We start from the raw sequence: 25,436 nt of genomic DNA, 5'->3' as shown, positions 1-25,436 counted from the left end.
CACACTGGCAGATCTCACTGCACGATATGAACGTACTCGTTCATATTGTGCAGTGTGTAGGCACCAACGATTAAACGATGCGCGGCCCCGTGCTCGTTAATCGTTGGTGCCTCGTCGCTTATGCATGCAGGCCAATATGGACGAGATTGTCCATATTAGCATGCACTACTATGGAGCAGAGTGACGGGGGGGAGTAAAGAAACTTCACTTCCGTCTACCCCCGCCAGAGTTTCGCATATATAGAAATGCATCTTTTAAATGCTCTATAGTCAATAAAATACTGTCCCTGTCAAGGGTATCAATATTTCCAGTCAGGGAATCCGACCAAGCCACCCCAGCGCTGCCCATCCAGGCTGAGGCGATCGCTGGTCGCAGTATAACACCAGTATGTGTGTATATACTTTTTAGGATATTTTCCAACCTCCTATCAGTTGGCTCCTTGAGGGCGTCCGTATCTGGAGACGGTAACGCCACTTGTTTTTATAAGCGTGTGAGCGCCTTATCCACCCTAAGGTGTGTTTCCCAACGCGCCATAACTTCTGGACTTCTGGCGGGAAAGGGTATACCGCCAATAATTTTCTATCGGGGGAAACCCACGCATCATCACACACTTCATTTAATTTATCTGATTCAGGAAAAACCACATGTAGTTTTTTCACACTCCACATAATACCCTTTTTTGTGGTACTTGTAGTATCAGAAATATGTAACATCTCCTTCATTGCCCTTAACAAGTAACGTGTGGCCCTAAAGCAAAATACGTTTGTTTCTTCACCGTCGACACTGGAGTCAGTGTCCGTGTCTGTGTCGACCGACTGAGGTAAAAGGACGTTTTAACGCCCCTGACGGTGTTTTAGACGCCTGGACAGGTACTAATTGGTTTGCCGGCCGTCTCATGTCGTCAACCGACCTTGCAGCGTGTTGACATTATCACGTAATTCCTTAAATAAGCCATCCATTCCGGTGTCGACTCCCTAGAGAGTGACATCACCATTACCGGCAATTGCTCCGCCTCCTCACCAACATCGTCCTCATACATGTCGACACACAAGTACCGACACACAGCACACACACAGGGAATGCTCTGATAGAGGACAGGACCCCACTAGCCCTTTGGGGAGACAGAGGAAGAGTTTGCCAGCACACACCAAAAACGCTATATTATACAGGGACAACCTTTATATAAGTGTTTTTCCCTTATAGCATTTTAATATATATATACATATCGCCAAATAAGTGCCTCCCCTCTCTGTTTTAACCCTGTTTCTGTAGTGCAGTGCAGGGGAGAGCCTGGGAGCCTTCCCACCAGCATTTCTGTGAGGGAAAATGGCGCTGTGTGCTGAGGAGAATAGGCCCCGCCCCCTTTTCGGCGGGCTTCTTCTCCCGTTTTTCTGAGACCCGGCAGGGGTTAAATACATCCATATAGCCTCCAGGGGCTATATGTGATGTATTTTTAGCCAGAATAAGGTATTATACATTGCTGCCCAGGGCGCCCCCAGCAACGCCCTGCACCCTCCGTGACCGTTGGTGTGAAGTGTGTGACAACAATGGCGCACAGCTGCAGTGCTGTGCGCTACCTTCATGAAGACTGAAGAGCCTTCTGCCGCCTGTTTCCGGACCTTCAATCTTCAGCATCTGTAAGGGGGGTCGGCGGCGCGGCTCCGGGACGAACCCCAGGGTGAGACCTGTGTTCCGACTCCCTCTGGAGCTAATGGTGTCCAGTAGCCTAAGAAGCCAATCCATCCTGCACGCAGGTGAGTTGAACTTCTCTCCCCTAAGTCCCTCGATGCAGTGAGCCTGTTGCCAGCAGGACTCACTGAAAATAAGAAACCTAAAAACTTTTTCTAAGCAGCTCCTTAAGAGAGCCACCTAGATTGCACCCTGCTCGGCCGGGCACAAAAACCTAACTGAGGCTTGGAGGGGGGTCATGGGGGGAGGAGCCAGTGCACACCACCTGATCCTAGAGCTTTAGTTTTGTGCCCTGTCTCCTGCGGAGCCGCTAATCCCCATGGTCCTGACGGAGTCCCCAGCATCCACTTAGGACCTCAGAGAAATAAATAATTGAAGTGTGCTTGAGTGAACCACTGGTACACACTATATGCCAGTGGCTGTCAAACTGTGTGTTGTGGTACCCTGGGGTGCCTCAGGACACTTGATATGGAATGACCCTCCCGCAAATCAACTAAAAAAAAAAAAACATTTTACTGACCCTCTCCAATTTTTATGAAATTTGGTGTACCAGTAGGATGGGGGGAAAACTAATTCACACCAAATTTCAACATCATAAATTAGATATTTTTGGAGGTGGAGCCATTTAAAAATGACCAAAATATGCAAATTCACTGCCGCGGGGGTCTTTTCGTTTGCAACTTGAGTTCTAATTAAGACAGATGAAATTAATGTCATTTTGAAGCTTATGACTAGATCTTTTCACTTCAATTTTAATTTAGTAAGATAGTACTAAAAAAAAAAAAAAAAAAAAAAAAGATTAATAACCTTAATAAAAATAAGAATTTACTTACCGATAATTCTATTTCTCGGAGTCCGTAGTGGATGCTGGGGTTCCTGAAAGGACCATGGGGAATAGCGGCTCCGCAGGAGACAGGGCACAAAAAAGTAAAGCTTTACTAGGTCAGGTGGTGTGCACTGGCTCCTCCCCCTATGACCCTCCTCCAGACTCCAGTTAGGTACTGTGCCCGGACGAGCATACACAATAAGGGAGGCATTTTGAATCCCGGGTAAGACTCATACCAGCCACACCAATCACACCGTACAACTTGTGATCTAAACCCAGTTAACAGTATGACAACAGAAAGGGCCTCTTAAAGATGGCTCCTTAACAATAACCCGAATTAGTTAACAATAACTATGTACAAGTATTGCAGATAATCCGCACTTGGGATGGGCGCCCAGCATCCACTACGGACTCCGAGAAATAGAATTATCGGTAAGTAAATTCTTATTTTCTCTATCGTCCTAAGTGGATGCTGGGGTTCCTGAAAGGACCATGGGGATTATACCAAAGCTCCCAAACGGGCGGGAGAGTGCGGATGACTCTGCAGCACCGAATGAGAGAACTCCAGGTCCTCCTTTGCCAGGGTATCAAATTTGTAAAATTTTACAAACGTGTTCTCCCCCGACCACGTAGCTGCTCGGCAGAGTTGTAATGCCGAGACCCCTCGGGCAGCCGCCCAAGATGAGCCCACCTTCCTTGTGGAGTGGGCTTTTACAGTTTTAGGCTGTGGCAGGCCTGCCACAGAATGTGCAAGTTGAATTGTGTTACAAATCCAACGAGCAATCGACTGCTTAGAAGCAGGTGCGCCCAACTTGTTGGGTGCATACAATATAAACAGCGAGTCAGATTTTCTGACTCCAGCCGTCCTTGCAATGTATATTTTTAAGGCTCTGACAACGTCCAACAACTTGGAGTCCTCCAAGTCGCTAGTGGCCGCAGGCACCACAATAGGTTGGTTCAGATGAAATGCTGATACCACTTTAGGGAGAAAATGCGGACGAGTCCGCAGTTCTGCCCTATCCGAATGGAAGATTAGATAAGGACTTTTATAAGATAAAGCCGCCAATTCAGATACTCTCCTGGCAGAGGCCAGGGCTAGTAACATAGTCACTTTCAATGTGAGATATTTCAAATCCACCTTTTTCAATGGTTCAAACCAATGGGATTTGAGGAAATCTAAAACTACATTTAGATCCCACGGTGCCACCGGAGGCACCACAGGAGGCTGTATATGCAGTACTCCCTTGACAAAAGTCTGGACCTCAGGGACAGAGGCCAATTCTTTTTGGAAGAATATTGACAGGGCCGAAATTTGAACCTTAATGGATCCCAATTTGAGACCCATAGATAATCCTGATTGCAGGAAATGTAGGAAACGACCCAGTTGGAATTCCTCCGTCGGAACCTTCCGATCCTCGCACCACGCTACATATTTTCGCCAAATGCGGTGATAATGTTTCACGGTGACTTCCTTCCGTGCCTTAATCAAGGTAGGAATGACTTCTTCTGGAATGCCTTTCCCTTTTAGGATCTGGCGTTCAACCGCCATGCCGTCAAACGCAGCCGCGGTAAGTCTTGAAAAAGACAGGGACCCTGCTGTAGCAGGTCCCTTCTCAGAGGTAGAGGCCACGGTTCGTCCGTGAGCATCTCTTGAAGTTCCGGATACCAAGTCCTTCTCGGCCAATCCGGAACCACTAGTATTGTTCTTACTCTTCTTTGCCGTATGATCTTCAATACCTTTGGTATGAGCGGCAGAGGAGGAAACACATACACTGACTGGTACACCCAAGAAGTTACCAGTGCGTCCACAGCTATTGCCTGTGGATCTCTTGACCTGGCGCAATATTTGTCCAGTTTCTTGTTGAGGCGAGACGCCATCATGTCTACAATTGGTCTTTCCCAACGGTCTATTAACATGTTGAAGACTTCTGGATGTAGACCCCACTCTCCCGGATGAAGATCGTGTCTGCTGAGGAAGTCTGCTTCCCAGTTGTCCACGCCCGGGATGAACACTGCTGACAGTGCTATCACGTGATTCTCCGCCCAGCGAAGAATCTTGGCAGCTTCTGCCATTGCACTCCTGCTTCTTGTGCCGCCCTGCCTGTTTACATGGGCGACCGCCGTGATGTTGTCCGACTGAATCAACACCGGCTTTCCTTGCAGGAGAAGTTCCGCCTGGCTTAGAGCATTGTAGATTGCTCTTAGTTCCAGAATGTTTATGTGAAGAGACTTTTCCAGACTCGTCCATACTCCCTGGAAGTTTCTTCCTTGTGTGACTGCTCCCCAGCCTCTCAGGCTGGCGTCCGTGGTCACCAGGATCCAATCCTGAATGCCGAATCTGCGGCCTTCTAATAGGTGAGCCTTCTGCAACCACCACAGAAGTGACACCCTTGTCTTTGGTGACAGGGTTATTCGCAGGTGCATCTGCAGATGCGACCCTGACCATTTGTCCAACAGATCCCTTTGGAATATTCTTGCATGGAATCTGCCGAATGGAATTGCTTCGTAAGAAGCCACCATTTTTCCCAGGACTCTTGTGCATTGATGTACTGACACTTTTCCTGGTTTTAGGAGGTTCCTGACCAGATCGGATAACTCCTTGGCTTTTTCCTCTGGAAGGAAAACCTTTTTCTGAACCGTGTCCAGAATCATTCCTAGGAACAGCAGACGAGTTGTCGGGATTAAATGGGATTTTGGAATATTCAGAATCCACCCGTGTTGTCTTAGCACCTCTTGAGATAGTGCTAAAGCTGTCTCCAGCTGTTCTCTGGACCTTGCCCTTATTAGGAGATCGTCCAAGTATGGGATAACTAATACGCCTTTTCTTCGAAGAAGAATCATCATCTCGGCCATTACCTTGGTAAAGACCCGAGGCGCCGTGGACAATCCGAACGGCAGCGTCTGAAACTGATAGTGACAGTTTTGAACAATGAACCTGAGGTACCCCTGGTGTGCGGGGTAAATCGGAACGTGTAGATACGCATCCTTGATGTCCAAGGATACCATAAAGTCCCCTTCTTCCAGGTTCGCTATCACTGCTCTGAGTGACTCCATCTTGAACTTGAACTTTTTTATGTAGAGGTTCAAGGACTTCAGATTTAGAATAGGCCTTACCGAGCCATCCGGCTTCGGTACCACAAATAGAGTGGAATAATACCCCTTTCCTTGTTGTAATAGGGGTACTTTGACTATCACCTGCTGAGCGTACAGCTTGTGAATGGCTTCCAACACCCTCTCCCTTTCGGAAGAGACGGTTGGTAAGGCAGACTTCAGGAAACGATGAGGAGGATCCGTCTCTAATTCCAACCTGTACCCCTGAGATATTATCTGCAGGATCCAGGGGTCTACCTGCGAGTGAGCCCACTGCGCGCTGTAATTTTTGAGACGGCCCCCCACTGTCCCCGAGTCCGCTTGAGAGGCCCCAGCGTCATGCTGAGGTTTTTGCAGGAGCCGGGGAGGGCTTCTGTTCCTGGGAAGGAGCTGCCTGTTGGTGTCTCTTCCCTCTTCCTCTGCCTCGTGGCAGGTACGACAAGCCCTTTGCTCTCTTATTTTTGTAGGAGCGAAAAGGCTGCGGTTGAAAGGTCGGTGCCTTTCTCTGTTGGGGAGTGACTTGAGGTAAAAAAGTGGATTTCCCGGCAGTAGCCGTGGCCACCAAGTCTGATAGACCAACTCCAAATAACTCCTCCCCTTTATACGGCAAAACCTCCATGTGACGTTTTGAATCCGCATCGCCTGTCCACTGTCGTGTCCATAAGGCTCTTCTGGCTGAAATGGACATAGCACTCACCCGAGATGCCAGTGTGCAAATATCCCTCTGTGCATCACGCATATAGATAAATGCATCCTTTATTTGTTCTAACGACAGTAAAACATTGTCCCTATCTAGGGTATCAATATTTTCAATCAGGGATTCTGACCAAACTACTCCAGCACTGCACATCCAGGCAGTTGCTATAGCTGGTCGTAGTATAACACCTGCATGTGTGTATATATTCTTTTGAATAACTTCCATCTTTCTATCTGATGGATCCTTAAGTGCGGCCGTCTCAGGAGAGGGTAACGCCACTTGTTTGGATAAGCGTGTGAGCGCCTTGTCCACCTTAGGGGGTGTTTCCCAGCGCGCCCTAACCTCTGGCGGGAAAGGGTATAATGCCAATAACTTTTTTGAAATTATCAACTTTTTATCAGGAGCAACCCACGCTTCATCACACACGTCATTTAATTCTTCTGATTCAGGAAAAACTGTTTGTAGTTTTTTCACACCATACATAATACCCTGTTTTACGGTATCTGTAGTATCAGCTAAATGTAACGTCTCCTTCATTGCCAAAATCATATAACGTGTGGCCCTACTGGAAAATACGTTTGAATTTCTACCGTCGTCACTGGAATCAGTGCCCGTGTCTGGGTCTGTGTCGACCGACTGAGGCAAAGGGCGTTTTACAGCCCCTGACGGTGTTTGAGGCGCCTGGACAGGCATTAATTGATTGTCCGGCCGCCTCATGTCCTCAACTGACTGTTTAAGGGAAGATAAACCATCACGTAATTCCACAAATAAAGGCATCCATTCTGGTGTCGACCCCCTGGGGGGTGACATCTGCATATTTGGCAATTGCTCCGCCTCCACACCAATATCGTCCTCATACATGTCGACACCACGTACCGACACACACCGCAAACTCACAGGGAATGCTCTAATGAAGACAGGACCCACTAGCCCTTTTGGGGAGACAGAGGGAGAGTCTGCCAGCACACACCACAAAGCGCTATATATACAAGGGATATCCTTATATTAAGTGCTCCCTTATAGCTGCTTTAATATATATATATATAGCCATTAATGTGCCCCCCCTCTCTGTTTTACCCTGTTTCTGTAGTGCAGTGCAGGGGAGAGACCTGGGAGCCGTTCTGACCAGCGGAGCTGTGACAGAAAATGGCGCCGTGTGCTGAGGAGATAGGCCCCGCCCCTTTTTCGGCGGGTTCTTCTCCCGCTATTTTTCCAGTCAGGCAGGGGTTAAATATCTCCATATAGCCCCTATGGGCTATATGTGAGGTATTTTTAGCCTTGTATAAGGTTTATATTTGCCTCTCAGAGCGCCCCCCCCCAGCGCTCTGCACCCTCAGTGACTGCCCAGTGAAGTGTGCTGAGAGGAAAATGGCGCACAGCTGCAGTGCTGTGCGCTACCTTATGAAGACTGAGGAGTCTTCAGCCGCCGGTTTCCGGACCTCTTCACGCTTCAGCATCTGCAAGGGGGTCGGCGGCGCGGCTCCGGGACCGGACTCCACGGCTGGGCCTGTGTTCGATCCCTCTGGAGCTAATGGTGTCCAGTAGCCAAGCAGCAAATCCACTCTGCATGCAGGTGAGTTTACTACTTTCCCCCTAAGTCCCACGTTGCAGTGATCCTGTTGCCAGCAGGACTCACTGTAAAGAAAAAAACCTAAACTAAACTTTCTCTAAGCAGCTCTTTAGGAGAGCCACCTAGATTGCACCCTTCTCGTTCGGGCACAAAATCTAACTGGAGTCTGGAGGAGGGTCATAGGGGGAGGAGCCAGTGCACACCACCTGACCTAGTAAAGCTTTACTTTTTTGTGCCCTGTCTCCTGCGGAGCCGCTATTCCCCATGGTCCTTTCAGGAACCCCAGCATCCACTTAGGACGATAGAGAAATAGGGATTTTTATTTTATTTCTCCTCCCATATTTCATTTAAACATGTACCAAATTACACTTTGGGACTCACATGGTATAATGCGATAATAAATTTACTGTCAAGCAGGCAGCTAAATTATATAAAATTCTCACTTGCAGACAGTGTATTATAAAGTTTTGAAAAATAGCAATATAACAAATACACCCTATATATTCTGTACTGGAAAAGGACTTAGGTGTCCTAATAGATAGCAAGCTAAGCAGTAGTACCCAAAGTAGGACTGCAGCAAAGATGGCTAATAAGATATTAGCATGCATAAAACGGGGTATTGATGCTAGGGACGAGAGTATTATACTCCCGTTATATAAATCACTAGTGAGGCCACACCTCGAATACTGTGTACAATTCTGGGCACCGTACTACAAAAAGGATATCCTGGAGCTAAAAAAAGTACAGAGGAGGGCGACCAAACTAATTAAGGGCATGGAGACGATGGAATACAAGGAAAAGCTTGAAAGACCAGGCATGTTTACATTGGAAAAGCGGAGACTAAGAGGGGATATGATCAACATCTACAAATATATAAGGGGACAATGCACAGAGCTTGCGCGGGACCTGTTTTTGGTTAGATCAACTCAGAGGACTCGTGGACACTCGCTCAGGTTAGAGGAGAGGAGATTCCGCACAATACGGCGTAAAGGCTTTTTCACGGTAAGGACAATACGTGTTTGGAATTCCCTGCCCGAGGGAGTTGTAATGGCGGAATCTGTCAACACCTTTAAGAATGGGTTAGATAAATTCCTAATGGATAAGTATATCCAGGGGTATGGTGCAAAGTCATGCATTATAGTTACTATAAATAGGGATAAAATGCAACGGCTGACAGCAGCAGTCACAAATTTTAGTCAAATCATCATGCATTGGAGACCACAAATAGGTTGAACTCGATGGACAATTGTCTTTTTTCAACCGCAGATACTATGTTACAACATAAATATATATATATATATATATATATATATATATATATATATATATATATATATATATAAAGACCAGGTTTTGTTCATGCTTTCCATGAGTTTAGTTTTGAAGTTGCAGACAGTTTCTCATTCTGTAATGGTGTACACACGTCCTACTGTAAAAAGTTACAGTGCCTGCAGCGAAACGCATCAGATGGCTTTTTGGGTCACTGTTTACCAGACTGATTACTGCCTGTGTGTGCCCGGACCAAGACTGGACTTTGATTTTGTCAGAAAAATTGAGGTGATTAACAGCATCTGGAGTACCATCAATCCTCTCCACAATAGGAGGACACAGCGACCTAGTGAGGACCCCGAACGCTGAATGGTTTCTGATTACATCCAAGGGACACCTACAAGGGACTACACCTCCAGCGGTACTATTGTGGTAAAGTTATACCATTAGGACTGTGCGTCAGCACTACTCCTTTCACCCATCTGCAACCCAGTTTATCCAAAATAGGAACGGAACACACTTTATAGGCAGCTGTTATTGTTGTGACCCTTTCTATTAATTTTAATGTTTTTATTTGTGATAATTTAATTAAATGTATACACTTTTTTCATTCAATCCTTCTCATTCATAATATCAAAGATTACTGTTAGCGCTGCTAATTTTGTGTTGTTTTTGGATCTATATTTATTGGGTGTGACTAACCCCAATTTTGTAGCAGCAGCATTAGAAAAACACCAATACGCGCCTGATCTCCAACCCTTGGTATTCTTTTCCGAGATCGGTAGACTTACCTGCCGTCGCCTGAGATATCTACTTGTCTAGTTCTTTAAACAAGGCATTCCCTGTAAAAGGAAGGTTCTCAACACCCCTTTTGGAATCAGCATCTGCTGACCATTGTCGCAGCAACAGAGCTCTGCGAGCCGAGACTGCCACAGCCGTGGTACGGCCATTAATGAGACATAATTCCTCACTGCCTCAAAGTTTGCAGCATCTTGGATATTCTTGCAGCAGTGTAATGATCTCATCCTGAGGTAGAGAGTCAAACCCATTAATTATATTATCGGATCATTTAACAATAGCCCTAGATATCCAGCCGAAAGCAATAGTGGGGCGATGGGCTATGTCCACTGCAGTATAGATTGATTTGAGGGTAGTTTGAATTTTGTGGTCCGTTGGGTCTCTGAGGGAAATAGCCCCAGGTGCAGGCAGCATTATTTTACGCGACAGCCTGGACACTGAAGTATCCACAGACGGTGGGTTTTCCCAAACGTTCCTATTCTCAGGAGGAAAGGGAAATGAATTTAGTAACAATTTTAGGGGTAATACATTTCTTGTCAGGTTTTACCCATACCTCTTTGGAAAGGGAGTTTAATTCTTCTGACATAGGGAAGGTGACAGAAGATTTTGGTTTCACATTAAAAAAACAATTACTCTTCTGATTCTGTCAACTTATCCTGTATGTTGAGGAATTCCCTAATAGCATAAATCAGGAACACAATTCCCGGGGACAGAGCATTGTCATCTTCCACCTCCAGTTCTCCCTCACTACCTCACCTAACTCTGGCATTTCATTATCAGAGTCAGACTGGAGCACCTGTAGCAGTGTGCTTTCATGAGAGACCACCAGAGGGGGCTGAGTAACCTGTCTGTGGTCAGTCTTAAAGACATCTACAGACTGTTTCAGAGTCCGCCTTTCTTGCTTTGAATTTATATTAGTAATCATTGTTTTAAATGATTCTAACCAGATTCCTGCAAGCCACTACCTTGTGTAGGCAGAGAACACTGGGTACATAGTAGAGACCCCTGTGAAGAGGGTGTAAACTTGGTGTTGCCAGAGGGGCACAGATTTTTTTTTCCAGACATGCTTACAGCAGAAAACACAGTTATAACAGTGCAGTTGTAACACAGTGCAGTGACAACACATTGGTGAAACAGCACAATAAGCCCAGACAGCCCTGAATGGCGTGACACACAGGATTGGGACAAGCACACAATATCTAAGTCCAGAGCAGCGCTCCGCTAGGTATATTTATATGATTGCTATTAGCACAGCGGTGTAAATATACTTCCCCCTTTCTATAAGACCACCTGGTACCAGTATAATTGGTGCCTAAGTGGCATCTGTAGAGGAACAGTCTGAGCGTGCACCCTGAAGTCAGTAGCAGGAAATAGAGCCTTTCAGCTTCTGGCCTCGCTCTCCGGGAAGCCCCGCCCCTTCAATGGCACGCAGTCCCTATAAAGATTATACTGGCATTTTAATGTCATACTGCGTAAAGAGATTAGGATCACCTTTTACTCTGCGCCAGTGTGGGTCCACAGCGGGCACAACAGCTCGAGGCCCGGTGACCGCAGCGCTTAAACGTCGTCATTGTCACTGGGGACCCGCTAACCGGGACCCCGGGATATAGTACTCATGACATCTATTCGGCATCTGTTAGGGGTGGCGGCATGCTGCCGGCGTGGGCTCACACCCTGGAGCATGAGAAACAGCGCCTCCGGAGCTCAGTGTCCTGACAGCGGGAATACGAACCATTAACTCTATATTAAGTTGGTTCGGGTCCCGGGTTTACCCCCACACCCCTAAGTCCCACGACGCAGGCAGACTGGTTGCCAAACACTACTGCCTGAAAAAAATAAACTAACAAAGTCTGAAAATAACTCTCTGGAGCTCCAGAGAATGCACCCGGCTCCTTGTGCACCTTTTTCTAAACAGAGTCTGCAGGTGGGCCATAGAGGGGAGGAGCCAATACACACCGACTGATTTCTTAAAGTGCCAAGCTCCAATGGACCCGATCTATACCCCATGGTACTAAGGTCACCCAGGTATCAACTAGGACATTAGAGAAAGTAAGAATTAATCATAAGCACAAATTGCCATGGGTTAAACAATTTATTTATCTTTCGGATAAAACGAATGGAGTTTCTAAAAAAAAATAAAAAAATAAGAATTTACTTACCGATAATTCTATTTCTCGTAGTCCGTAGTGGATGCTGGGAACTCCATAAGGACCATGGGGAATAGCGGCTCCGCAGGAGACTGGGCACAAAAGTAAAAGCTTTAGGACTACCCGGTGTGCACTGGCTCCTCCCCCTATGACCCTCCTCCAAGCCTCAGTTAGGATACTGTGCCCGGACGAGCGTACACAATAAGGAAGGATTTTTGAATCCCGGGTAAGACTCATACCAGCCACACCAATCACACCGTACAACTTGTGATCTGAACCCAGTTAACAGTATGATAACAGAGGAGCCTCTAAGAAGATAGCTCACTACAACAATAACCCGATTTAGTTAACAATAGCTATGTACAAGTATTGCAGACAATCCGCACTTGGGATGGGCGCCCAGCATCCACTACGGACTACGAGAAATAGAATTATCGGTAAGTAAATTCTTATTTTCTCTGACGTCCTAGTGGATGCTGGGAACTCCGTAAGGACCATGGGGATTATACCAAAGCTCCCAAACGGGCGGGAGAGTGCGGATGACTCTGCAGCACCGAATGAGAGAACTCCAGGTCCTCCTCAGCCAGGGTATCAAATTTGTAGAATTTTGCAAACGTGTTTGCCCCTGACCAAGTAGCTGCTCGGCAAAGTTTTAAAGCCGAGACCCCTCGGGCAGCCGCCCAAGATGAGCCCACCTTCCTTGTGGAATGGGCATTTACTGATTTTGGCTGTGGCAGGCCTGCCACAGTATGTGCAAGCTGAATTGTACTACAAATTCAACGAGCAATAATCTGCTTAGAAGCAGGAGCAAAACAGAATGCAAGTTGCTCATATCAATTTGACAATATACTTCAGGTGCTTGAAAGGGAGGGGTAATTCTAAGCAAGAGACAGGATGGGGATTAACCCCTGGTGTCCCCCAGCACACCAAACTATATGGGTAACATGACTTAAAAACCTACATATAATAGAAATCCAGAGGTCTTCGTTACATATATCTGCAGAAATATGGCAAAGCCACCAGGCCTCGACAAGGCTCCTCTGATGCTGGTGGTCCTAAACCTAATACTATATCTGGGCCTGGGGTGCAGAACCCCACAAACCCAAATTTAATTACACCGTCACTAGTGTATCACTTTTTGTATACAGATTTTGCGTTCCCTTTAATTAACACAAACTAACACTTTACCTTTTCACATGTGTGCTGCCCTGGGGTGGCTGGCCTATGCCGGTTTGTGGGGTTCTGCACCCCAGGCCCAGATATAGTATTAGGTTTAGGACCACCAGCATCAGAGGAGCCTTGTCGAGGCCTGGTGGCTTTGCCATATTTCTGCAGATATATGTAACGAAGACCTCTGGATTTCTATTATATGTAGGTTTTCAAGTCATGTTACCCATATAGTTTGGTGTGCTGGGGGACACCAGGGGTTAATCCCCATCCTGTCTCTTGCTTAGAAGCAGGAGCACCCAGCTTGTTGGGTGCATACAGGATATTTTCAGGGTCCTGACAACATCTAGCAACTTGGAGTCCTCCAAGTCCCTAGTAGCCGCAGGCACCACAATAGGTTGGTTCAGGTGAAACGCTGAGACCACCTTAGGGAGAAACTGAGGACGAGTCCTCAATTCCGCCCTGTCCGAATGGAAAATCAGATAGGGGCTTTTGCAAGATAAAGCCGCCAATTCTGACACGCGCCTGGCCGAAGCCAGGGCCAACAGCATGGCCACTTTCCATGTGAGATATTTTAAATCCACAGATTTAAGTGGTTCAAACCAATGTGATTTGAGGAACCCCAAAACTACATTGAGATCCCAAGGTGCCACTGGAGGCACAAAAGGAGGCTGTATATGCAGCACTCCCTTGATAACGTCTGGACTTCAGGAACTGAAGCCAGTTCTTTCTGGAAGAAAATCTACAGGGCCGAAATTTGAACCTTAATGGACCCCAATTTGAGGCCCATAGACACTCCTGTTTGCAGGAAATGCAGGAATCGACCCAGTTGAAATTCCTCCGTTGGGGCAGTCCTGGCCTCACACCACGCAACATATTTTCGCCAAATGCGGTGATAATGTTTTGCGGTCACATCCTTCCTGGCTTTGATCAGGGTAGGGATGACTTCCTCAGGAATGCCTTTTTCCTTTAGGATCCGGCGTTCAACCGCCATGCCGTCAAACGCAGCCGCGGTAAGTCTTGAAACAGACAGGGTCCTTGCTGGAGCAGGTCCCTTCTTAGAGGCTGAGGCCAAGGGTCCTCTGTGCGCATCTCTTGAAGTTCCGGGTACCAAGTCCTTCTTGGCCAATCCGGAGCCACGAGTATAGTTCTTACTCCTCTCCGTCTTATAATTCTCAGTACCTTGGGTATGAGAGGCAGAGGAGGGAACACATACACCGACTGGTACACCCACGGTGTTACCAGAGCGTCCACAGCTATTGCCTGAGGGTCCCTTGACCTGGCATAATACCTGTCCAGTTTTTTGTTGAGGCGGGACGCCATCATGTCCACCATTGGTTTTTCCCAACGGTTCCCAATCATGTGGAAGACTTCTGGATGAAGTCCCCACTCTCCCCGGTGGAGGCCGTGTCCACTCCCGGAATGAACACTGCTGACAGTGCTTTGACATGATTTTCCGCCCAGCGAAGAATCCTTGCAGCTTCTGCCATTGCCCTCCTGCTTCTTGTGCCGCCCTGTCTGTTTACGTGGGCGACTGCCGTGATGTTGTCCGAGCGGATCAGCACCGGCTGACCTTGAAGCAGAGGTCTTGTTTGGCTTAGAGCATTGTAAATGGTCCTTAACTCCAGAATATTTATGTGAAGTGATGTCTCCAGGCTTGACCCCAAGCCCTGGAAATTTCTTCCCTGTGTGACTGCTCCCCAGCCTCGCAGGCTGGCATCCGTGGTCACCAGGACCCAGTCCTGAATGCCGAATCTGCGGCCCTCTAGAAGATGAGCACTCTGCAATCACCACAGTAGAGACACCCTTGTCCTTGGGGACAGGGTTATCCGCTGATGCATCTGAAGATGCGATCCGGACCATTTGTCCCGCAGGTCCCACTGGAATGTTCTTGCGTGGAATCTGCCAAATGGGATTGCTTCGTAGGAAGCCACCATTTTTCCCAGGACCCTTGTGCATTGATGCACTGAGACTTGGCCTGATTTTAGGAGGTTTCTGACTAGCTCGGATAACTCCCCGGCCTTCTCCTCCGGGAGAAACACCTACCAGGATCATCTCTAGGAATAGAAGACGAGTCGTCTGGATCAGCTGCGATATTGGGATATTGAGAATCCAACCATGCTGCCGCAGCACTACTTGCGATAGTGCTAACCCGACTACCAACTGTTCCCTGGATCTCGCCCTTATCAGGAGATCGTCCAAGTAAGGGATAATTTAAAACTCCTTTCCTTCGGAGGAGTATCATCATTTTGGCCATTACTTTGGTAAAGACCCGGGGTGCCGTGGACAATCCAAACGGCAGCGTCTGAAACTGATAGTGGCAGTTCTGTAACACAAACCTGAGGTACCCTTGATGAGAAGGGTAAATTTGGACATGACCAGAGACACCATATAATCCCCTTCTTCCAGGTTCGCGATCACTGCTCTGAGTGACTCCATCTTGAATTTGAACCTCTGTATGTAAGTGTTCAAAGATTTTAGATTTAAAATATGTCTCACCGAGCCGTCCGGCTTCGGTATACCAACAGCGTGGAATAATACCCCTTTTCCTGTTGCAGGAGGGGTACCTTGATTATCACCTGCTGAGAATACAGCTTGTGAATGGCTTCCAATACCGCCTCCCTGTCGGAGGGAGACGTCTGTAAAGCAGACTTTAGGAAACGGCGAGGGGGAGACGTCTCGAATTCCAATTTGTACCCCTGAGATACCACCTGAAGGATCCAGGGGTCCACTTGTGAGTGAGCCCACTGCGCTCTGACATTTTTGAGACGGGCCCCCACCGTGCCTGAGTCCGCTTGTAAAGCCCCAGCGTCATGCTGAGGACTTGGCAGAAGCGGGAGAGGGCTTCTGTTCCTGGGAACTGGCTGTCTGCTGCAGCCTTTTTCCTCTTCCTCTGCCACGGGGCAGAAAAGAGGAGCCTTTTGCCCGCTTGCCCTTATGGGGCCGAAAGGACTGCGCCTGATAATACGGCGTCTTCTTATGTTGAGAGGCTACCTGGGGTAAAAATGTGGATTTCCCAGCCGTTGCCGTGGCCACCAGGTCTGATAGACCTACCCCAAATAACTCCTCCCCTTAATAAGGCAATACTTCCATATGCCTTTTGGAATCCGCATCACCTGACCACTGCCTCGTCCATAACCCTCTTCTGGCAGAAATGGACAGCGCACTTACTCTTGATGCCAGTCGGCAAATATCCCTCTGTGCATCACGCATATATAAAAATGCATCTTTTAAATGCAATATAGTCAGTAATATACTGTCCCTATCCAAGGTATCAATATTTTCAGTCAGGGAATCCGACTAAGCCACCCCAGCACTGCACATCCAGGCTGAGGCGATTGCTGGTCGCAGTATAACACCAGTATGTGTGTATATACATTTTAGGATATTCTCCTGCTTTCTGTCAGCAGGTTCCTTAAGGGCGGCCGCATCAGGAGACGGTAGTGCCACCTGTTTTGACAAGCGTGTGAGCGCTTTATCCACCCTAGGGGGTGTTTCCCAACGTGCCCTATCCTTTGGCGGGAAAGGGTATGATGCCAATAACTTTTTAGGAATTATCAGTTTTTTATCAGGGGAAACCCACGCTTCATCACACACTTCATTTAATTCATCAGATTCAGGAAAAACTACGGGTAGTTTTTTCTCACCAAACAGAATACCCTTTTTAGTGGTACTTGTAATCTCAGAAATGTGTAAAACATCTTTCATTGCCTCAATCATGTAACGTGTGGCCCTACTGGAAGTCACATTCGTCTCTTCACCGTCGACACTGGAGTCAGTATCCGTGTCGGCATCTGTATCTGCCATCTGAGGTAACGGGCGCTTTAGAGCCCCTGATGGCCTTTGAGACGCCCCGACAGGCCCAAGCTGAGTAGCCGGCTGTCTCATGTCAGCAACTGTCTTTTGTAAAGAGCTGACACTGTCACGTAAGTCCTTCCATAAGCCCATCCACTCAGGTGTCGACCCCCTAGGGGGTGACATCACCATTACAGGCAATTGCTCCGCCTCCACATCAGTTTCCTCCTCATACATGTCGACACAAACGTACCGACACACAGCACACACACAGGGAATGCTCTAATAGAGGACAGGACCCCACTAGCCCTTTGGGGAGACAGAGGGAGAGTATGCCAGCACACACCAGAGCGCTATATATACACAGGAATACCACTATATAAGTGCTTTTCCCTTTATAGCTGCTGTTATTATCAAAACTGCGCCAAATTAGTGCCCCCCCTCTCTTTTTTACCCTTTTCTGTAGTGCAGGACTGCAGGGGAGAGTCAGGGAGACGTCCTTCCAGCGGAGCTGTGATGGAAAATGGCGCCCGTGTGCTGAGGAGATAGGCTCCGCCCCCTTCTCGGCGGCCTTTTCTCCCGCTTTTTGCTGTATTCTGGCAGGGGTTAAAATACATCCATATAGCCCCGGGGGTTATATGTGGTGTATTTTCGCCAGCCAAGGTGTTTACATTGCTGCTCAGGGCGCCCCCCCCTAGCGCCCTGCACCCTCAGTGACCGGAGTGTGAAGTGTGCCCGAGGAGCAATGGCGCACAGCTGCAGTGCTGTGCGCTACCTTGTTGAAGACGGATGTCTTCTGCCGCCGATTTTTCCGGACCTCTTCCTGCTTCTGGCTCTGTAAGGGGGCCGGCGGCGCGGCTCTGGGACCGGACTCCGAGGCAGGGCCTGTGTTCGGTCCCTCTGGAGCTAATGGTGTCCAGTAGCCTAAGAAGCCCAAGCTGGCTGCAAGCAGGCAGGTTCGCTTCTTCTCCCCTTAGTCCCTCGCTGCAGTGAGCCTGTTGCCAGCAGGTCTCACTGAAAATAAAAAACCTAAAACTAAACTTTTTCTAAGAAACTCAGGAGAGCCTTCTAGAATGCACCCTTCTCGGCCGGGCACAAAAATCTAACTGAGGCTTGGAGGAGGGTCATAGGGGGAGGAGCCAGTGCACACCGGGTAGTCCTAAAGCTTTTACTGTTGTGCCCAGTCTCCTGCGGAGCCGCTATTCCCCATGGTCCTTACGGAGTTCCCAGCATCCACTAGGACGTCAGAGAAAAAACAATTAGAACTTAATACAAACCGATAAGGATACAGAATTGATGCCCTGTTATAGACTGGCAAGAGATCTCTGTGATGTATTAGTTAAGACATCTCAAGCAGAGGAAAACACTTACGAGGGGCTTCCTCACACAGAAGAAATGTGGAAATTTTAAATGTTCTTGCACTACGTGTATATACCGGATAACAGGAGATAAATTTTGTATCTAGACAGGGATGATAAAATGTATCATCTACTTGTGAAAATTCGCATGTGGTGTATCAGATTATTTGCCCAAACTGTTTAACATGTGGGTAAAACAACTAGGAAATTTAAAGACCACATGACCGCGCTGCCATTAGGCTAAGTTTGGCCAATGGTATTTGCTACCAGCCGGCAGCACTGCATCCCTGGCAAGTATTAGATATCGCATGACAGATCACATCCCCACCTCACTGTGGGGAGGAGATCGTGGTCTGCCCTACTTAGATGCGACACCTTTATCATGCTTTACCCGATTACTTAATATAGTTGTGCAGTTGAGCTCTTCATATTACTGTAGTTACTGTGTTTCTTTAATATCTATTACTTTGAGTCTTTAAGTTTCTGTCTCAGACTCCTGCACTATTATAACAAATTGTCTATATGCAGTTTGCTGTCATTTGTATGATGTTTGCTAAATTATTATACTTCGTATCCCATTGTAGGATCCATACTTCTGCCTGATTCTCTACACTGTATATCCTGTATCTTTTCCCAGTGTTTGTATTTTATATTGCACAGGGATTTCTATGGTGATGGGACTTTTTCTAATGTACATCACGACAATCGCGATTACGTCGATAACTAGTTAACATTTACACTGTGTGTTCTCTGATTATGGAATAAAAGTCCAGAAACTTTTAAACCAACGTTTATTGGTTAGGAAGTCCATGTGAGTGCCCCCTCTAATTAATTAATATATATATATATATATATATATATATATATAGACACACATATACATACACACACATACACACACACACCAAGCAGACTCAATGCTGAAGAAAACTGAGAAATGGATTGGAGGGGATGAGCTTGTGTACAGCTAATAGGTTAGCTCATTAATAGCTCATAATTCTATCCCTCAATAACCCCCATGGTAAGAAGTGTCCACCAGCTGGAGGAAAGAGAAAATACATAAAAAAGCCTAAACAAATGCTTTTGACATGATGTATATTGAGATTGCTAACAGAAAAGAAAAAAATGGGATTTTGGTTACCTACCGGTAAATCCTTTACTCATAGTCCGTAGCGGATGCTGGGGTCCACATTAGTACCATGGGGAATAGACTGGTCCACCAGGAGCCAATGGCAATTTAAGAGTTTGAGTGAGTGGGCTGGCTCCTCCCTCTATGCCCCTCCTACCAGACTCAGTCTAGAAACTGTGCCCGAGGAGACGGACATCGAGAGAAGGATTATACACAGATAGTGCCGAGATTCAAACCAGCTCTCACACACAAGGCACGTCAAGCTAACTTAGCTTGAACACTCAGCAACTGCTGAAACATTACTTACCAAGTAACAATGCAGTAGTCAACTAAAACGAAGTTGTACTGAACCAAATAACGTTTGCAGGAAAACGGAGCGATGGGCGGGCGCCCAGCAGCCTCTACGGACTACAAGAAAAGGATTTACCGGTAGGTAACCAAAATCCTATTTTCTCTTACGTCCTAGAGGATGCTGGGGTCCACATTAGTACCATGGGGATGTACCAAAGCTCCCAGAACAAGAGGGAGAGCGCGGGGGCTCCTGCAGAACTGATTGACTGAACTTCAGATCATCAGAGGCCGAAGTATCGAACTTGTAAAACTTTGCAAACGTGTTCAACCCAGACCAAGTCACAGCTCGGCAAAGCTGCACTGCCGAGACACCCCGGGAAGCCGCCCAGGAAAACCCCACCTTATGAGTAGAGTGGGCCTTAACAGATTTTGGACACAGCAGTACTGCCGTAGAGTAAGCGTGCTGGATAGTGAACCTAATCCAGCGAGAGATAGTCTGCTTAGAAACAGGACACCCAATTTTCTTGGGATCATATAGGGCAAACATAGTCCGACTTTCTGTGACGAAAAGTCTCTGCACATATATCTTCAGAGCCCTTACAACATCCAATGACACTGATGAACCTGAGGAGTCAGTAGCCATTGGCACCACAATTGGTTGGATGATATGAAATGCAGACACAACCTTCGGAAGAAACTGCTGACGTATCCGGAGCTCAGCTCTATCTTCGTGGAAGATCAAGTAAGGGCTTTTAAAGGATAAAGCCCCCAATTCGGAGACGCATCTAGCAGAAGCTAAGGCAAACAACGTGACCAGCTTCCATGTAATTTGACCTCAACCTTCTGTAAAGGCTCGAACCAATCCGACTGGAGGAACTGCAACACCATGTTAAGGTCCCAAGGCGCCGTAGGCGGTACAAAGGGAGGTTGGATGTGCAGAACTCCCTTCAAAAAGGTCTGAACCTCAGGGAGGATAGCCAATTGTTTCTAAAAGAAAATGGATAGGGATGAAATCTGGACCTTCACAGAACCTAACCTCAGGCCCACATCCACACCTGCTTGCAGGAAGAGGAGAAAACGCCGGAGTTGAAACCAAGAGACATTTTTCCAAATACAATGGTAATGTTTAGAGGTTATTCCTTTCCTAGCCTGTATGAGGGTAGGAATTACCTTCATCGGAATGCCCTTCCGAGCAAGTATCAGGCGCTCAACTTCCATGCCGTCAAACGTAGCCGCGGTAAGTCTTGATAGGCAAACGGCCCCTGCTGCAGCAGGTCCTCCCGAAAAGGAAGAGGCCTCGGTTCTTCTTGCAGTAGATTCAGAAGGTCTGCGTACCAAGCCCTTCTTGGCCAGTCTGGGGCAATAAGGATCGCTTGAACCCTTGTTCTCCTTATGAGCTTTAGGATTCTTGGGATGAGTGGAAGTGGTGGAAACACGTACACTGACTGGAACACGCACGGAGACACTAGGGCGTCCACTGCCTGTGGGTCCCTCGACCTGGAATAACAACACTGAAGCTTCTTGTTTAGATGAGAGGCCATCATGTCTATTTGGGGTAATCCCCAAAGGTCTGTTATTTCCTTGAACACCTCCGGATGGAGACCCCACTCCCCTGGATGGAGATAGTGTCCACGGAGGAAGTCTGCTTCCCAGTTGTCTACTCCCGGAATGAAGATGGCCGACAGCGCTAACGCGTGTTTTTCTGTCCAGAGGAGTATTCTTGTCACCTCTGACATTGCCGCTCTGCTCTTCGTTCCGCCTTGTCGGTTTATGTAAGCCACTGTTGTTACATTGTCCGACTGCACTTGAATGGCCCGATTTCTTAGAAGAGGGGCCGCCTGAAGAAGACTGTTGTAGACGGCTCTTAGTTCCAGGATGTTGATGGGCAGGCCGGCTTCTTGACCATCGTCCCTGGAAGGTTACTCGAGTGACTGCTCCCCAGCCCCGAAGGCTCACATCCGTGGTTAGAAGGACCCATTCCTAAATCCCGAACCTGCGGCCCTCCAGAAGGTGAGGTAATTGTAACCACCAGAGGAGCGAAATCCTGGTCCTCTGCGACAGACGAATTCTCCGGTGCATTTGGAGATGAGATCCTGACCACTTGTCCAGGAAACACAGTTGGAAGGTCAGAGCGTGGAACCTCCCATACTGGAGAGCCTCGTAAGAGGCCACCATCTTTCCCAATAGGCGAATGCATTGATGAACCGACACCCGGGCTGGCTTCAGGACATCCCGGACCACAGCTTGTATCACTAACGCCTTTTCCTGCGGAAGAAACAGCTTCTACACTTCCGTATCCAGGATCATTCCCAGAAAGGACAACCTCTGGGTTTGTTCCAAATGTGACTTTGGAAGGTTCAGAATCCAACCATGACTCTTGAGGAGGCGTGTTGTGAGAACAATGGACTGCAGCAGCTTCTCCTTGGACAATGCCTGTATCAGCAGGTCGTTCAGATATCGAATGATGTTCACCCCTTGTTTGCGGAGGAGAACCATCATTTCTGCCATCACCTTGGTAAACACCCTTGGTGCTGTGGGGAAGCCGAATGGCAGGGCCTGGAATTGGAAATGACAATCCAGCAATGCAAAACGGAGATAAGCCTGATGCGGCAGCCAGAACGGAATGTGGAGGTACGCATCCTTGATATCCAGGGATACCAGGAATTCCCCCTCTTCCAAACCTGATATCACCGCTCTGAGAGACTCCATTTTGAACTTGAACTCCTTTAGAAAGGAGTTCAATGACTTTAGGTTCAGAATGAGCCTGACCAAACCATCCGGTTTCTGTACCACGAAAAGGTTCGAATAGTAACCTGTGGTCTGCACAGGGGGAGGAACTGGCACAATGACCTGTGCCTCCACCAGCTTTTGGACAGCTTCCTGTTGTACAGTGCTTTCTGCCAACTGAGTTGGTAAGCCCGATTTGAAAAAAAACAATGAGGAGGGAGACTTTGAAATTCCAGCCTGTATCCCTGGGATACAATATCTATCACCCAGGGGTCCAGGCCGGACGATACCCAGACGTGACTTAAGTGTCAGTCTCGCTCCCACCGGCCCCACCTCCAGGCCGCACGGTCCACCGTCATGCGGAGGACTTTGGGCGTACATGATGCAGGCTTTAGGTCCTGGGAACCTGCAGCGGCAGGTTTCTTGGACTTAACTCGACCTCCCCTAAAGAAGGTATTGGACGGTCTGGCCTTGTTAGGCCGAAAGGGCTGTGCTGCAGATTAAGAGAAGGATTTCTTTGGAGCAGGTGCTGCTGAGGAAAGAAACAGACTTACCCGCTGTAGCCGTGGATATCCACGCGTCTAGAGCTTCCCCAAAGAGAGCATGACCTGAATAGGGTAGGGACTCCACACTTTCTGGATTCCGGGTCGGCCGACTACTGGCGCAGCCACAGTCCCCGACGAGCTGAAACAGACATGGAAGAGATTCCCGCAGCCATGGAACCCAGGTCTTTCATGGATTCTAGCATAAAACCTGCAAAATCATGTATGTTGCGTAAAATAAGATTTTACTCACCGGTAAATCTATTTCTCGTAGTCCGTAGTGGATGCTGGGACTCCGTAAGGACCATGGGGATTAGTGGCTCCGCAGGAGACTGGGCACAACTAAAGAAAGCTTTAGGACTACCTGGTGTGCACTGGCTCCTCCCACTAAGACCCTCCTCCAGACCTCAGTTAGGATACTGTGCCCGGAAGAGCTGACACAATAAGGAAGGATTTTGAATCCCGGGTAAGACTCATACCAGCCACACCAATCACACCGTATAACTCGTGATACTATACCCAGTTAACAGTATGATAACAACTGAGCCTCTCAACAGATGGCTCAACAATAACCCTTTAGTTAAGCAATAACTATATACAAGTATTGCAGACAATCCGCACTTGGGATGGGCGCCCAGCATCCACTACGGACTACGAGAAATAGATTTACCGGTGAGTATAATCTTATTTTCTCTTACGTCCTAAGTGGATGCTGGGACTCCGTAAGGACCATGGGGATTATACCAAAGCTCCCAAACGGGCGGGAGAGTGCGGATGACTCTGCAGCACCGAATGAGCAAACTCTAGGTCCTCCTCAGCCAGGGTATCAAACTTGTAGACTCTTGCAAAAGTGTTTTAACCCGACCAAGTAACAGCTCGGCAAATTTGTAAAGCCGAGACCCCTCGGGCAGCCGCCCAAGAAGAGCCCACTTTCCTCGTGGAATGGGCTTTCACAGATTTAGGGTGCGGCATTCCAGCCGCAGAATGTGCAAGTTGAATCGTGCTACAGATCCAGCGAGCAATAGTCTGCTTAGAAGCAGGAGCACCCAGCTTGTTGGGTGCATACAGGATAAATAGCGAGTCAGTTTTCCTGACTCCAGCCGTCCTGGAAACATATACTTTTCAGGGCCCTGACTACGTCCAGAAAACTTGGAATCCTCCAAGTCCCAAGTAGCCGCAGGCACCACAATAGGTTGGTTCACATGAAAAACTGATACCACCTTAGGAAGGAATTGGGAACGAGTCCTCAATTCCGCCTTATCCATATAGAATACAGATAAGGGCATTTGTATAACAAAGCCGCCAATTCTGATACACGCCTGGCCGACGCCACGGCCCACAGCATGACCACTTTCCACGTGAGGTATTGTAGCTCCACGGATTTAAGTGGCTCAACTCAATGCGACTTCAGGAAATCCAACACTAAGTTGAGATCCCACGGTGCCACTGGAGGCACAAACGGGGGGTTGACTATGCAACACTCCCCCAACAAAAGTCTGAACTTCAGGCAGTGAAGCCAGTTCTATTTTGGAAGAAAATCGATAGAGCCGAAATCTGGACCTTAATGGAACCCAATTTTAGGCCCATAGTCACCTCTGACTTGTAGGAAGTGCAGAAAACGACCTAGCTGAAATTCCTCCTTTGGGGCCTTACTGGCCTCACAGCACGCAAAATATTTCCGCCATATGCGGCGATAATGGTTTGCGTTCACTTCTTTCCTAGCTTTAAATAGCGTAGGGATAACTTCCTCCGGAATACCCTTTTCCTTCAGGATGCGGCGTTCAACCGCCATGCCGTCAAACGCAGCCGCGGTACGTCTTGGAACAGACAGGCCCCCTGCTGCAGCAGGTCCTGTCTGAGCGGCAGAGGCCATGGGTCCTCTGAGATCATTTCTTGGAGTTCTGGGTACCAAGCTCTTCTTGGCCACCCGGAACAATGAGTATAGTTCTTACTCCTCTCCTTCTTATTATTCTCATTACCCTGGGTATGAGAGGCAGAGAAGGGAACACATACACCGACTGGTACACCCACAGTGTTACCAGAGCGTCTACAGCTATCGCCTGAGGGTCCCTTGACCTGGCGCAATATCTTTGTAGCTTTTTGTTGAGGCAGGACACCATCCTGTCCACCTGTGGCCTTTCCCCACGGTGTACAATCATTTGGAAGACTTCTGGATGAAGTCCCCACTCTCTCGGGTGGAGGTTGCTGAGAAAGTTCTCAGTTGTCCACTCCGGGAATGAACACTGCTGACAGTGTTAACACATGATTTTCCGCCCATCGGAGAATCCTTGTGGCTTCTGCCATCGCCATCCTGCTTCTTGTGCCGCCCTGTCGGTTTACA

At 47.9% G+C, this 25,436-nt stretch overlaps 1 protein-coding gene across 2 annotated transcripts in view; it reads right to left on the bottom strand.

The window, feature by feature from the left end:
• The window catches only part of CHAF1A (chromatin assembly factor 1 subunit A), a 566,913-nt gene that overhangs the window by 311,282 nt on the left and 230,195 nt on the right, over positions 1–25,436 (bottom strand). The window lies entirely within an intron of this gene.

Source organism: Pseudophryne corroboree, chromosome 1, assembly GCF_028390025.1.
Source record: "Pseudophryne corroboree isolate aPseCor3 chromosome 1, aPseCor3.hap2, whole genome shotgun sequence".
NCBI classification, from domain to species: domain Eukaryota; kingdom Metazoa; phylum Chordata; class Amphibia; order Anura; family Myobatrachidae; genus Pseudophryne; species Pseudophryne corroboree.
This window is presented reverse-complemented; position numbering and strand designations above follow the sequence as displayed.